This window comes from Periplaneta americana, chromosome 4, assembly GCF_040183065.1.
Source record: "Periplaneta americana isolate PAMFEO1 chromosome 4, P.americana_PAMFEO1_priV1, whole genome shotgun sequence".
NCBI lineage: Eukaryota > Metazoa > Arthropoda > Insecta > Blattodea > Blattidae > Periplaneta > Periplaneta americana.
This window is the reverse complement of record NC_091120.1, coordinates 22,719,680-22,733,612: the sequence shown is the minus strand read 5'-3', so window position 1 is coordinate 22,733,612 and position 13,933 is coordinate 22,719,680. Positions and strand designations below refer to the sequence as shown.

The 13,933-nt window shown below is 35.0% G+C and overlaps 1 protein-coding gene across 2 annotated transcripts in view; it reads right to left on the bottom strand.

Annotated features, from left to right (window-relative positions):
- Positions 1 to 13,933, bottom strand: part of LOC138697591 (gamma-aminobutyric acid receptor subunit alpha-6-like) — a 73,645-nt gene that overhangs the window by 41,853 nt on the left and 17,859 nt on the right. The gene's annotated exons all lie outside the window — the stretch shown is intronic.

Genomic DNA, 13,933 nt, shown 5'->3' with positions numbered 1-13,933 from the left:
TCAAATGTTGACGTCTCGTGCTGCTATGCATTCGGTTGCGTTACAGTCCAAGTTCAACATCGGAATTACGATACGAACTTCCTAGCTGTCATTACAACAGAAATGAAAAATTTTCTTGAAAACAATCAAGAGTTCAATATTATGTCCCACATACGAGATACACTATTAGATTCACAAAGTTATTCACTTGATGATAGTAAGAGATACTGCATCATATTTCAGATTTTCTCCAGTAACGTCTTGTGACATAGAACAAATATTTTCAGACTACAAATATTGTTTTTTTCTGTACATAAAATGAGTATTTCTTTTGAAAAAATGAAAATGTTCATTGTTATTTATCATGAGACTATAATAATAATAATCATCATCATCATCCTTCACGAATTAGGCCTCTGTAGACCTGTTTCGGCCCCATCTAGCAGTCTTCTTAACGGTCTTCCTGGTCGACGATGTCCTCTAGGTTTATATTGCATCATAATTTTTGGGATTCTTGAATTTTCCATTCTTCTTACATGATCTAGCCAATTGAATTTGTATCTGGTGATTTTTTCTTCTACTGACTCTACTTCTAATTGTTCTAAAATTTCTTCATTCCTTTTTCGGTCTAAAAGAGTATATCCTGCTGTTCTCCTGAAAAATTTCATTTCCGTTGCTTTGATTCTGTTCATGTCTTTTTTCTTTAATGTCCAAATCTCGCTTCCGTATAGAAGGGTGGGTAATGCTAGTGTATTATATATTTTTATTCTTGTAGATTTTTGTACTAATTTAGCTTTTAATGTATTGTTTATTATTCCTAGAATTTGTGTAAATTTGGTAATTTTCTTGTTCACATCTTTTTCATTTTGATAAGATATTTCACAACCCAGATAATTGAAATTTTGCACTTGTTCGAGGCATTGGTTATTGTGTATTATCTTACTTCTCAATGGGTCTTGTCCTAAAAATGCCATTACTTTTGATTTTTGTGCTGAAATTTCCATCCCAAAATCTTTTAATATTTCATTTAATGTATACAATCCTCTTTGTAAATTATCCTCTGAATTGGAAATTATGACTTGATCATCGGCATAGAGTAAGGTATTTAATGTTAGAGCACTGGTTATTTTGATTCCTGATGTGTAGATAATAATAATAATAATAATAATAATAATAATAATAATTTATAACACAGTTATATTACCGGTTGTTCTCTATGGTTGTGAAACTTTGACTCTCACTTTGAGAGAGGAACAGAGATTGAGTGTCTGAGAATAAGGTTCTTAGGAAAATATTTGGGGCTAAGAGGGATGAAGTTACAGGAGAATGGAGAAAGTTACACAACGCAGAACTGCACGCATTGTATTCTTCACCTGACATAATTAGGAACATTAAATCCAGACGTTTGAGATGGGCAGGGCATGTAGCACGTATGGGCGAATCCAGAAATGCATATAGAGTGTTAGTTGGGAGACCGGAGGGAAAAAGACCTTTGGGGAAGCCGAGTCATAGATTTTATTTATTTATTTTTTGAATTTTAGTAGGTTATTTTACGACGCTTTATCAACATCTTAGGTTATTTAGCGTCTGAATGAGATGGTGATAATTCCGGTGAAATGAGTCCGGGGTCCAACACCGAAAGTTACCCAGCATTTGCTCATATTGGGTTGAGGGAAAACCCCGGAAAAAACCTCAACCAGATAACTTGCCCCGACCGGAATTCGAACCCGAACCACCTGGTTTCGCGGCCAGACGCGCTGACTGTTACTCCACAGGTGTAAATAAACAAGTAATAAAAATAATAATAATAATAATAATAATAATAATAATAATAATAATAATAATAATAATTTATTTTCATATGCATGGGTAAATTATTTTAGTTTGGAAATTAAGAAGTTTATTATTAAAAATGATTGTCTTTTTAATATTATTCGTTTATTATTTTCTTGTTGTAAGGCTGTGGACGATTGGAACACGTGTTTGGTTACCACCCGGCTGTACATGTTTATCGTTCTGGTTCACTGACATTGAGAGCTGCGTTAATACTTTTCATTCGGTAGAGATATAGTCCAAGCTCACACAACTTAACAGTTTTGGTACCAACTTCATACCTCTGCTTATCACATTTCTCAGTGAATCACCCTGTATATGTATTTATTTCGAATTTAGAACCAAAGGGGTTTCTCCAATTGATGGTTGACAACTATAGCTGGCACGGTGGGTGCGAAAGTCTTCCCAGCAGTTCAATCGTAAAGTGTACTGAAAACAAACACAAACATTTGCAACACCTGTTCCGCTGCAGCGTATCGTAGTAAATCTAACGCGTCTGAACGTTATGATTCCATAGCCCATTTAATTTCGTCTCCTAACATTGCTGGTGCCTCTTACATACAGAATCTTTACGATCTCTCACAGTTTTTGTCCTCAACGAATTGGGATATTAGGCCTATTATGTCCAAGTTAAGAAATTAATTCTTCCATACCTGAATTGAGGCGGGAGCCGGAAAATAAGCCCTTAGGTCTGTAGACCCTTTTTCTGTAGGCTAATTTGTAACTGGTGGACATGACAAGTTTTGTAGCTATTTCGAAAGGTTCAAGATAGAAACAGACGGTGGAAATATTTGTGCTTGTGATGACTCCCTGCAAATAGTCCAAAATTTGTTATTTGAGTGTCACAAATTTGAACTCCAACATCTTGAACTAGTTTTCCGATTAGATAGGTGTGACACCAATACACCCCACCGTTACAAGTGTTCCGAAATAAATGCTGTTATCAAGATTTTGTAAGATATGTGAATTATGTTCACAAAAGTTGTAATCTGAACACATAATAAAATTTGCATATATTCACTGAAATTTTATTATCTGTAGATTTTCTTTACTTTTTTTTACATTTGTTATAAATATTTAATTTAACAGTTGCTAGAAATTAATTTACAATAAATTCACGATAAATATGTTGAATAAAATTTAGAAACAACTCCTTGTAACAACATTATTTTATGGAAAACTGTGTAACAATTTCAGAAATATGTTTTCTTAGGTTATACTACTGTATATATTTCATGAAACTTGTTAACTGAAATATAAGATTCTATTTTAGTCATTAATTTCATCTCATTTAATTTCAATCATTCACGTATATAAATTATAAAATGTTGTACAGATTTGCTGAATTTATATATTTGTAAAAATTTTATTAATTTAAACATAAGATTATTTTTTTCCTGTCATTGTATTTCACCTCATCCATCTATGTAATATAAATTATATCAGATTGTACTTAAAAAGATTCAATATGAGATTTATGAGATGAGATTTAATTCATAAATATCACGAAGCGAGAAGCCTCATGCCTCTGTTTAATTCTTAGTTTTCTTAGTTCTTTAAGGATTTTGTTTAGTTACTATATTATAATATTTAATTTTAAGTTCTATCGAGTTATATTGTTTTAATCTTGAGGTTGTGTTTAGGTCAAAGACAAGTTATCTATGTACCTGTCATTCGAATGGATGAATGGATGAATATCATTTGAATATTATAATGTATTTATAGCCCTAACATACCTATAAAATAAAATAGGGATCTGTGTAAATTGGAGTATTTGTAATCTGTAATTTGTATTCTGTACCCCATAGATATTCTTGATTTTTACGTATTCGGTAGAATTTATGACGTAACTATGAGATATGTGTAAGAAATGTAATTTTAATAAAATAATTATGAACTTGTAAACATCTGTAATGTGCTCTGTTCAATTCTGATGTTTAATTTCTGCTGAAAGTAATTTGATAAAATATACCTTGTTCTCTGCAAAAAGGTTCTATAAAATTATTCAATAACATATTTTATGTATATATATATATATAAGTCGGAATGCATTATTCAACAAAAACTTGTAGATAAATATTATTGTAACAGTATGTAAATTGTTATTTTGATAAAAGTACATTCAAATCACAATTACATAAAAAAAACTCTCCCAAACAACATGGCTACGAGTATTCACTCATTCAAGGACCATCAGTGAAGAATATTGATTTGACTATTTAATTCTACAGAGGACAGGTTATACAGCGGGATATGCAGTTAATTTATAATCCTGCGGTCGTCATAATAATGTTTTTGTGTATGTTGATTTCAGGCAATTTTCAAGTAGTTTCTGCAGACATACAGGAAGTAACTCTGCCAACTGTCAGCAGGATAATATCACAGTCTAGTGTATACAGTCACGACGCTTGAGTTGTGAGCATGCTAGAACAATAGATTGTGCCGGTACTATTTCGCATTGTCTGTAATGAGGCGATAGTAGCGATCCTAGTAGTTAGCAACTATCTATGGATGCATATTTAATACGTATTGAGCTTCGAGACTGTATATACTAAACTGTGATAATGTCTCTTTTATAGTCTGTCATTGGTTGCATCTTCTCATCTTCCATATCTTCAGAATACATTTATTTTACAATGAAATGATTCTTATATAAAGCTACAAGAATGGCTGATAATCGTATAACGTGAATCGATGTTCAATTGTTTCGTTGATTTGTGACTCAAAAGAAGGCTCTGTTTATGGCAATGCCTACACTATTTCAACTTATCCATTAATTTCATTCGTTTGGAAGACCATGATTGCGATTGCCGTCATTAGAACCGGATCGTCAAATCTCGACTTACCAAAGACAAAGTCAAATTCTCAGAAGTATTGTCTATAACTAGGACTTTAAACAAAGTTAAACTTTGCTACTAAAGTCAACTTCATCCACAGGCTCGTTTATGAATTCGGATCTTAGAGTTTATTAGAAATGTATTGTTGAAGAGTTTCCATAGCAATAGCATTAGCGACTTATCATTAGGGAGCGGATTTTTATGTGCTAAAAATTTAAATATATTTATTTTTTATGTGCTAAAAAGTACGAAAATATTTGCTGAAAATAAAAAAATATTTTTTTTAATATGACAAAAATACCTTACTTATCTTGGAAAACAAAATGTTACTAGGTACTCACCAACACACTTGAGTGCTAGTAGTTTGCCGAGAATTGCAGTGAACAACAAAGGTCATCTCCAAATTCTCCATCGCAAATGCATGCCGATTATCTCTGAACAACGACTTATACTGTGAAAACGATCTTTCCACATCACAGGACGTCAGACGTGCATATTTAAAGACAGGAATGTCACAAACACAAACACCGTCAGTTTCACCTACAGGCACACCCTCCAATACTTGAGCAACTTTACACATTTTTTTATATCCACTGTTTTTCCCAAACACATTCTGGAATTTGTCCCTTAGTACTTGTACTTCTGAACCTGGTAGCGAGGCTAGTTTAATTTCCACGGCACGCACCTCCCTGTTTCTGACAACAGGTTTCTGGATGTTTCGAGTTTTTTTATGATGTCACACAAAAAGCTTAGATTTGCTAATAGGAAAGCCAAATCGTTTTTTAAACAACCATTTTTAGTATATCTTGAAGGATATCGATTGACGAAGCCCGATAACAGGAAATCGAAACAAGACGTATTGCCTTACTTGATAGACATGAGCGAGAGGCGAGAGATTTGTTTAAATTAAATAATGTTCATACCCGAGCTCTTGTGTGTTGTGTTTCACAAACCAAGCGTGGAATGAAATCATCTTCAGCAAAAATAAACATTCCTAATTATGTGTTGCAAGATCTGTCCTCCTTGTCCACGTTAATTTATTCTCTAATAATAACACTGATATGCTGCCTAGCAGTTCTCAGAACTTGAGGCGATACTATAACAAAAATGGATCACGGATACACCACACAGCGCTTAGAAACACGAAGCAACCAAGAATTCTTAAAAAGATAACGTACTTCTGAGTGACATAATTGATTTAGTTTTAAAATGTTTAAAAGTTCTTGTAAAAAATTATTTAAGTAAAAAACCTCCAAGATTTATGTGTTTATAATAGATTTCCTGAAAATATGTATTTACATAATTTTTTTTTGTGAAAATATGTGTTTTTATGTGAAATAAAATTCGGGGTTTGAACTTGAAACTTCATGTTCGGAATTTTTAACTTTGTTAATTGTGCTTTATCACACGCAAAAATAATATTTAATTACATAGAAATCCGCTCCTTACTTATCATTACTTATAAACCGTCAAGCTGCACCTTCAGAAACATAAGAGAAGACAGAAGAGGTATGAGCGAAAGATAACTTGGAGCTGGCCTCTGCATCCAGTCGTGTATTCAAATAACGACGAAAATAAACACATCGCGCGGGGCGCCGCCCACGTAATCGTGCAACATGCGACTCCGGGCCTATCGGATGCAGTGCCGTGACCGCACTGTTACGAGCCATCTCGTGTGCAGATTAGGCTCCTCGACAAAGACGATTTTACATATTGCAACAGCTTGTAATCCGACAGCGGATACTTGACATTGCGTCAGTCATCTGTCGTTCTTTTTCGTGGAATTCATAGTCGTCACTCATAAAATGAGTGAACCCTTAAGTAATAAGTGTTTGCTTATAATAAGGGAACCCTTAAGTCAGTTCCGAATTCATCATCATCATCATCATCATCATCATCTGTGGTCATACAGCCCTTTTAGTTTAGCCTTGACCTCCTTAAGAATTGCCGCCCAATCTTCCCTCTCTAGGGCTCTCCGTCTCCATCTCTTAATTCCTGCTTTAACTAGATCATCCTGAACATCATCCAACCATCGTAGTTTAGGTCTTCCTGCTCTTCTTTTACCACTTAGCGTGACATCTAGTAATCTTTTAGGAATATCATTATTGTCCATTCTGATAATGTGGCCCAGCCACTCCAGCCGTCTAATTTTTATATCAGTGACAATACTTGAATCTTTATATAGTTTTTGTAGTTAAGAATTGGTCCTAATTCTCCACTCTCCCTTATCATAAATAGGGCCATAAATGTTTCTTAAAATTTTCCTTTCCCACGTATTTAAGATGGTTATTGCTCGTTCAGGTAGAGTCCAGGTTTCGCTTCCAAAAGTCACTGTAGGTTTAATAATTGTTTTATAAATCCTCACCTTCATTTTTTTGGAGATATATCTGGTTCTTATAATTTTATCTAATGCTCTGAGGCTTCGATTGCCAATGGCTATTTTATCCTTGATCTCAGTTAATATGTTATCCTCGGTGACTATCGAGCCGAGATATCGGAACCTTGCCACTTTCTCAAAAGTAACCTCATTTAAGACAACAGTTTTTACAGTATTGTCTCTCGTGGTTATGTTATTCATATACTTTGTCTTTGTTCTGTTAATATTTAAATTTGATCCGAATTCATAGACAACACTTATTTTCACGTAATGAGTGCTCGCTTACAGCTGCCGGACATGACGTCATAACAAAAGCCGACTCTCATTTAACTAATCGAAAGCAGTTCTACATGTAGAGTTGCTATAACAACGAGTTATCAATATTATTGTACTGAATAAGTTGTATACAGCAATAGTTTCATGATATGTTAAATTCTAGTTGCATGGTAGTTATAGTTATAATCAGATATCTTACTAATTGGAACACATGTTCTGTAGTAGTGAATTTCTTAAATAAATAAATTAAGCCTATTAGGCCTACTACATAATACTGTATATTGAATTTATTAACATAGTGTTATATTTACTCTGTAATTTGCCAATAATTACAGCTACATTTTACATTTTTGGCTTTTTAATTTATTTTTATTAGATATTTTTCATTTATATCTAGATCTGTGTCTTTTATTTAGGTAGTATCTTTTTGTTCTTTTTTCATTTTTTTATTTTTTATTTGTAATTATTACACTTGCATTTGTATCTGTTCGATCTCTTTTTTCATGTTATATGCAATTCTATGTTTTTTAAACAAATATATGTACTGTCTATTGTAATTGGGGCTTTGCCCTGTTATAGACATACATAAATAAATAAAAAAATAACGATCAATTCGGCTGAAAATAAGTATGCCGAAAGGAAAGAACTTTTCTGAAGAAGAATGACTTCGGCTTCGAGAGCTTGTTTTAAGGCATAAAGACATCGTAGAAAACAGGCAATCTGATTGTGTCTCTGTTCGAAGAAAGAAAACTGCTTGGGAAGCTATTGTGTCAGAATTCAATTCCAACTCCGAAAATATTCAAGGAACGTCGAACAGATGAAGAAGCTATGGGAAAATATAACATTTCGTAGGAAGGCAGAATTCGCTGCAGAAAAGAGAAGCTTACTGAAAACTGGTGGTGGTATCAACATTTTCAACAGCGATGGGACTGGTAATCCTCTGTTTTTGGCAACATATTTGTCTATTAAAGGCACTAAAATATCGACAACTGTGGTGTTGCGAAAACGATATCGCTTCTTAAATTCCAGTTCACTATACATTTCCAGAGGATTCTCCATGTCTCTAATATACCTTTTTGGGACACGTATATTTTCCTCATTTCTTTCAACAAACTCCACAAAATCTTCAAAATCATTCTCAGTATCCATTTTGAAAATGAGTGGTCACTTAAGGGTACAGATCAGCTCACTTAAGTAATCACTCATTATGTAAATGAGGGAGAACTATGAATTAGAAATGAGTATAAGTAACCACTTAAGGGTTCACTCATTTATAAGTGACGACTATGAATTCCGCCCGTAGGCGTTACACTCGTACTATGGGAGACAAGGTACTGTACTCCAACCATGAGAAAGTCTCAGGGGAATGAGACGCAGCGGGGTAATGATGTGAATGAATGTTGATGTCATAAGATGTCATAAGGTCACACACGTGGGTAGACATATCTCCATTGGCTATCTCTCAAAGCACGAACGATAACACTGATACACACATATTTATACTACCCTAGTTACAAAATTAGATCACGGTTAATCTCCTGGTCTTTTAATCCCTCCATACAGGAAATAATATATGCAGGAGAGCGCATGTTTTTTTAAACTACGTTATAATAATAATAATAATAATAATAATAATAATAATAATAATAATAATAATAATAATAATAATCCGTGGCGCTACAGCCAGTGAAGGGCCTGGACCGATCAGCCGGCTGCTGGCCTCACGCCCACATGCCGAAGCAGAGGTGGACGATCATCCAACCAGAATGGAGTTATCGTGTGGTTAGCACGATGACGTTATAACGGTAATATTATGTATCTACTTTGCTCCAATAGATGACGCAATAGTAAGCATATTCCTTTCACGGTTAATCTCCTGGTTGGAGAACAGTACATAGCACCGCATGACCATTAATACCGGAGTGCCGGAAAAAAAACCTACCGACAGAAATTCCACTTGACCCCACCGGGATTCGAACCCGGGATACCAGCGTGGTAAGCCGATGCTCTAGCCAATGTGAAAACGGTGCGCCTTCAAGTCAATAATGCTTACTTACTACCGACAGAAATTCCACTTGACCCCACCGGGATTCGAACCCGGGATACCAGCGTGGTAAGCCGATGCTCTAGCCAATGTGAAAACGGTGCGCCTTCAAGTCAATAATGCTTACTTACTTACTTACTTATAGTTTTCAAGGAACCCGGAGGTTCACATAAGCCCGCCATCGATCCCTATCCTGAGCAAAATTAATCCAGTCCCTACCATCATATCCCACCTCTCTCAAATCCACTTTAATATTATCCTCCCATCTACGTCTCGGTATCCCCAAAGGTCTTTTTCTCTCCGGCCTCCCAACTAACACTCTATATGTATTTCTAGATTCGCTCATTCGTACTACATGCCCTGCCAATCTCAAACGTCTGGATTTAATGTTCCTAATTACATATATATTTGGCTTCTCGTTTTCAAAATTTATCCGCATATCATCAGCTAAGTAGGCTACAAGATCTCATTATAACAATTTACTCATTATACCCTACCACAAGACATCTTTATATTCTTCATCCTATACAGTTTCAGTTGCTAGAAATTGGAACTCGCTTCCGAGTGATATAAGGGGTTGTTGGACAATAGCTTCATTTAGGTCAAAATTACATAAATTCTTACTTAACAGATGAATTGCTGATTAATATTTGTTACTTATAATGAAACTAACATCTGTCCATTCTTATTATTATTATCTTTAATTTCTCTAAATAGATTTACAAAACCTCTAATGGCAATTACATTAATATTCTCATTATAGAAATAGAAATATATATATTCTCCCTGTAACATAGTCCTAGTAAGCTTATATTAAATTAATTTTCATCATTTTACTAGCTATCTCAAATATTAAATTAATTATAATTCATTGAATTAAATTAGCTCATAAATTAAGTTACTACTTTACCTTATAGATTTATCTAAATTTAAATAAATGTGTAGTGAAGATTATTGCTGGAGAACCTTTTAAGTGTAGTGAAAATATTTGTAATTTAAATTTATGTATTGTATTGATTAAGGCTGGTTGAGTGGAAGAGAAGGCCTTATGGCCTTAACTCTGCCAGCGAAAATAAAACATTATTATTATTATTATTATTATTATTATTATTATTATTATTATTATTATTATTATGTCAGGTGTCAGGTGAAGAATACAATGCGTGCAGTTCTGCGTTGTGTAACTTTCTCCATTCTCCTTTAACTTAATCCCTCTTAGTAACTCCATCTGTTAGCACAACCATAAAGCATCTAATACATGCTATAGAGTTACCAACAACGAAAAAAAAAAATATATATATATATATATATACATATATATTTTTTTTCGGTGTCTTCTTGAAGGCACAATGTAATATTTTATTTTTCTAAAAATCTTTGCATACACAGAATGTCCGTGTTAAAGAAAGAAATGCCAGTAATGGCATCAATATCAAGAATAATAAGTTATATCCTGATTTTAGCACCGTGCGCAGTTAAGTATGGGACCCAATAGATCAATGCAACCTCGGACAAATGATGCAATGTGTCAACAAGAGCCGACACTGACAGCTGTCACAAGCCTACGTGCATCCCAGTCACTGCCATTTTGTGAGAAATAGATGACACGCGACCAAGGACATCTAAATGACAAATATATTTTATCTCCACTGTAGCATACAACTTTTATAAAAGAATAGATATTGACATCGAAGGTATTTCAATATATATATCGGCATTTATTGACCTAGATCATGAAGTTCATAGAAATGCTAAATCGAAACAATATTTCAATCTTATGACATAACTTAATGAACTCGTGTCGAAATCTTCCCTCAAATTGCATATATCGTTAGATTTGCTTAGCGGATGCACGTAGACATACTGACTGTAAAGTTAGAATGAGAAATTACTGCAAAATATCTAAAAAACTGAGTACCCCCGGTCTTGAGTGTTTACTCAACTAGGAAAGCATGTACACCAGCTTATCTCACGTGTAATGCAACAGGCCAGACATTCATAGCAGGGCAACTCAACTACTCCTTCCAAGTATGTCCCAGTGTTTCTTAAAGCAACATTCTACGTAATTTAAGTTTTAATATCCTTCGCAGTTAATATAGACATCTATTATTTTACATTTTTCTGCAGTATGCTCACGGGTAATAAATTAAGACTATTTTAGCGATTTCACCACTTAATTAAAAAAACAGGCTTTATTCCGTATCTGTACGTACGGCATGTATGTATGTATGTATGTATGTATGTATGTATGTATGTATGTATGTATGTATGTATGTATGTATGCATGTATGCATGTATTTTTTATTTTAGTAGGTTATTTTACGACGCTTTATCAACATCTTAGATTATTTAGCGTCTGAATGAGATGAAGGTGATAATGCCGGTGAAATGAGTCCGGGGCCCAGCACCGAAATTTACCCAGCATTTCCTCATATTGTGTTGAGGGAAAACCCCGGAAAAAACATCAACCAGGTAACTTGCCTCGACCGGGAATCAAACCCGGGCCACCTGGTTTTGTATGTATGTATGTATGTATGTATGTATGTATGTATGTATGTATGTATGTATGTATTTTTTATTTTAGTAGATTATTTTACGATGCTTTATCAACATCTTAGGTTATTTAGCGTCTGAACGAGATGAAGGTGATAATGCCGGTGAAATGAATCCGGGGCCCAGCACCGAAATTTATCCAGCATTTGCTCATATTGTGTTGAGGGAAAACCCCGGAAAAAACCTCAACCAGGTAACTTGCCTCGACCGGGAATCAAACCTGGGCCACCTGGTTTTGTATGTGTGTATGTATGTATGTATGCATGTATGTATGTATGTATGTACGAGGGTCACAGTGAAAGTCATGAGCAACCCATTGTTATAAATCTTAATTTTTATTTTTTAGACAAACCAGGTACATCATAATCTACAGACTTTTCTGTCACTTTTCAACATAGTCTCCATTTCTTTGCACACATTTTTCCCGCCGTTCTGTAAGTTTGAATATTCCCTTTGGTGTAGAAGTCCGTTTCATCTTCTCGAAGACACTGACGCACTGCTTTCCGGATGTCCTCCGGCATTTCGTAGCGTTGGCTTCGCAGGTGCTGCTTTATAGAACCGAAAAGACGGTAGTCGGAGGGTACCAAGTCAGGACTGTAGGGAGTTGCGGAAGAGTTTCCCAGCCAAATGTTCTTATTTTCTCTACAGTGATACGATCAGTGTGAGGCCACGTGCTGTCGTGTTTGCAGGATGATCTTCTTTCCAGGGCGTCTCTCGCGCATTGCGTTCCGTGGAGGCAGTTCGAGGGCGACCGCTACGAGGCTCATCTTGGATGCTCGTGTTCCCATCTTCGAAATGTTTCTCCCATCTCCTAACATTGCTGGCGCCTATGCACACATCTCAGTATGCACGCTGCAGTCTGAGGTGAATTTCAGCAGCAGATTTTTCTTCTTTAACAAGGAATTTGCCACCGGCGTGGCTCAGTCGGTTAAGGCGCTTGCCTGCCGGTCTGAAGTTGCGTTCGGGCGCGGGTTCGATCCCCGCTTGGGCTGATTACCTGGTTGGGTTTTTTCCGAGGTTTTCCGAACCATAATGTAAATACAAGGTAATCTCTGGCGAATCCTCGGCCTCATCTCGCCAAATATCATCTCGCTGTCACCAATCTCATCGACGCTAAATAACCTAGTAGTTGATACAGCGTCGTTAAATAACCAACTAAAAAAACAGGAATTTAATGGCAGCACGCTGTCGAAACGAACCATGGTTGTCGACCATTTTGCAAACATTGCCTGTGGTCACATGATGGAAGTTAATGACGTCACAATATGTCAATACAGGGTGTAAAGACTGTAGATTATTTATTTATTTATTTATTTATTTATTTATTTATTTATTTATTTATTTATTTATTTATTTAACCTGGTAGAGATAAGGCCATCAGGCCTTCTCTTCCCCTCTACCAGGGGATTACAACTACAATATTAAGAATACAATATTACAATTAATATTAAATTTACAAATACAATAAAAACCAAAGTACTAAAAGATTAACTGATTAATAAAAGCTAAACAGTTTATTGTAAAAGTTAAGAAGAGAGAAGCTTTCTCTTATTGATTAAGTAAAAATTAAACCTACTCTACGCAGTAATAAAATGCTTAATAAGCTTGCTTTTGAACTCTACTAAATTCCGACAGTCTCTGATGTCACTGGGTAGGGTATTCCACAAGCGCGAGAGCGAGATTGTGTATGATGATGAATACGATGATGTCTCATGTGTTGGTATGGCTAGTATGCGGCTATTTTGTGTGCGTATGAAGAGATTATGATATGATGACAGGTAATATAATCGTTTTTGTTACATTGTTGAAATTATAGCAATGTGTTGCTCATGACTTTCGGTGTAGGCCAATGTGTTTATAAATAAGTAATTATGGACAAATTCATAATACTGGTTAATTTTTAAAAGGAATGACTGTTTTATTCCCGAGCTGTAAAAAATAAGATAAGCTAACATTTCTAGTTTATTGCTTCAGATGTTAAAGTTAAGGGAAAAAGCGAGAATTCAAAACATTATATTACTTGCTCGTCTGAAA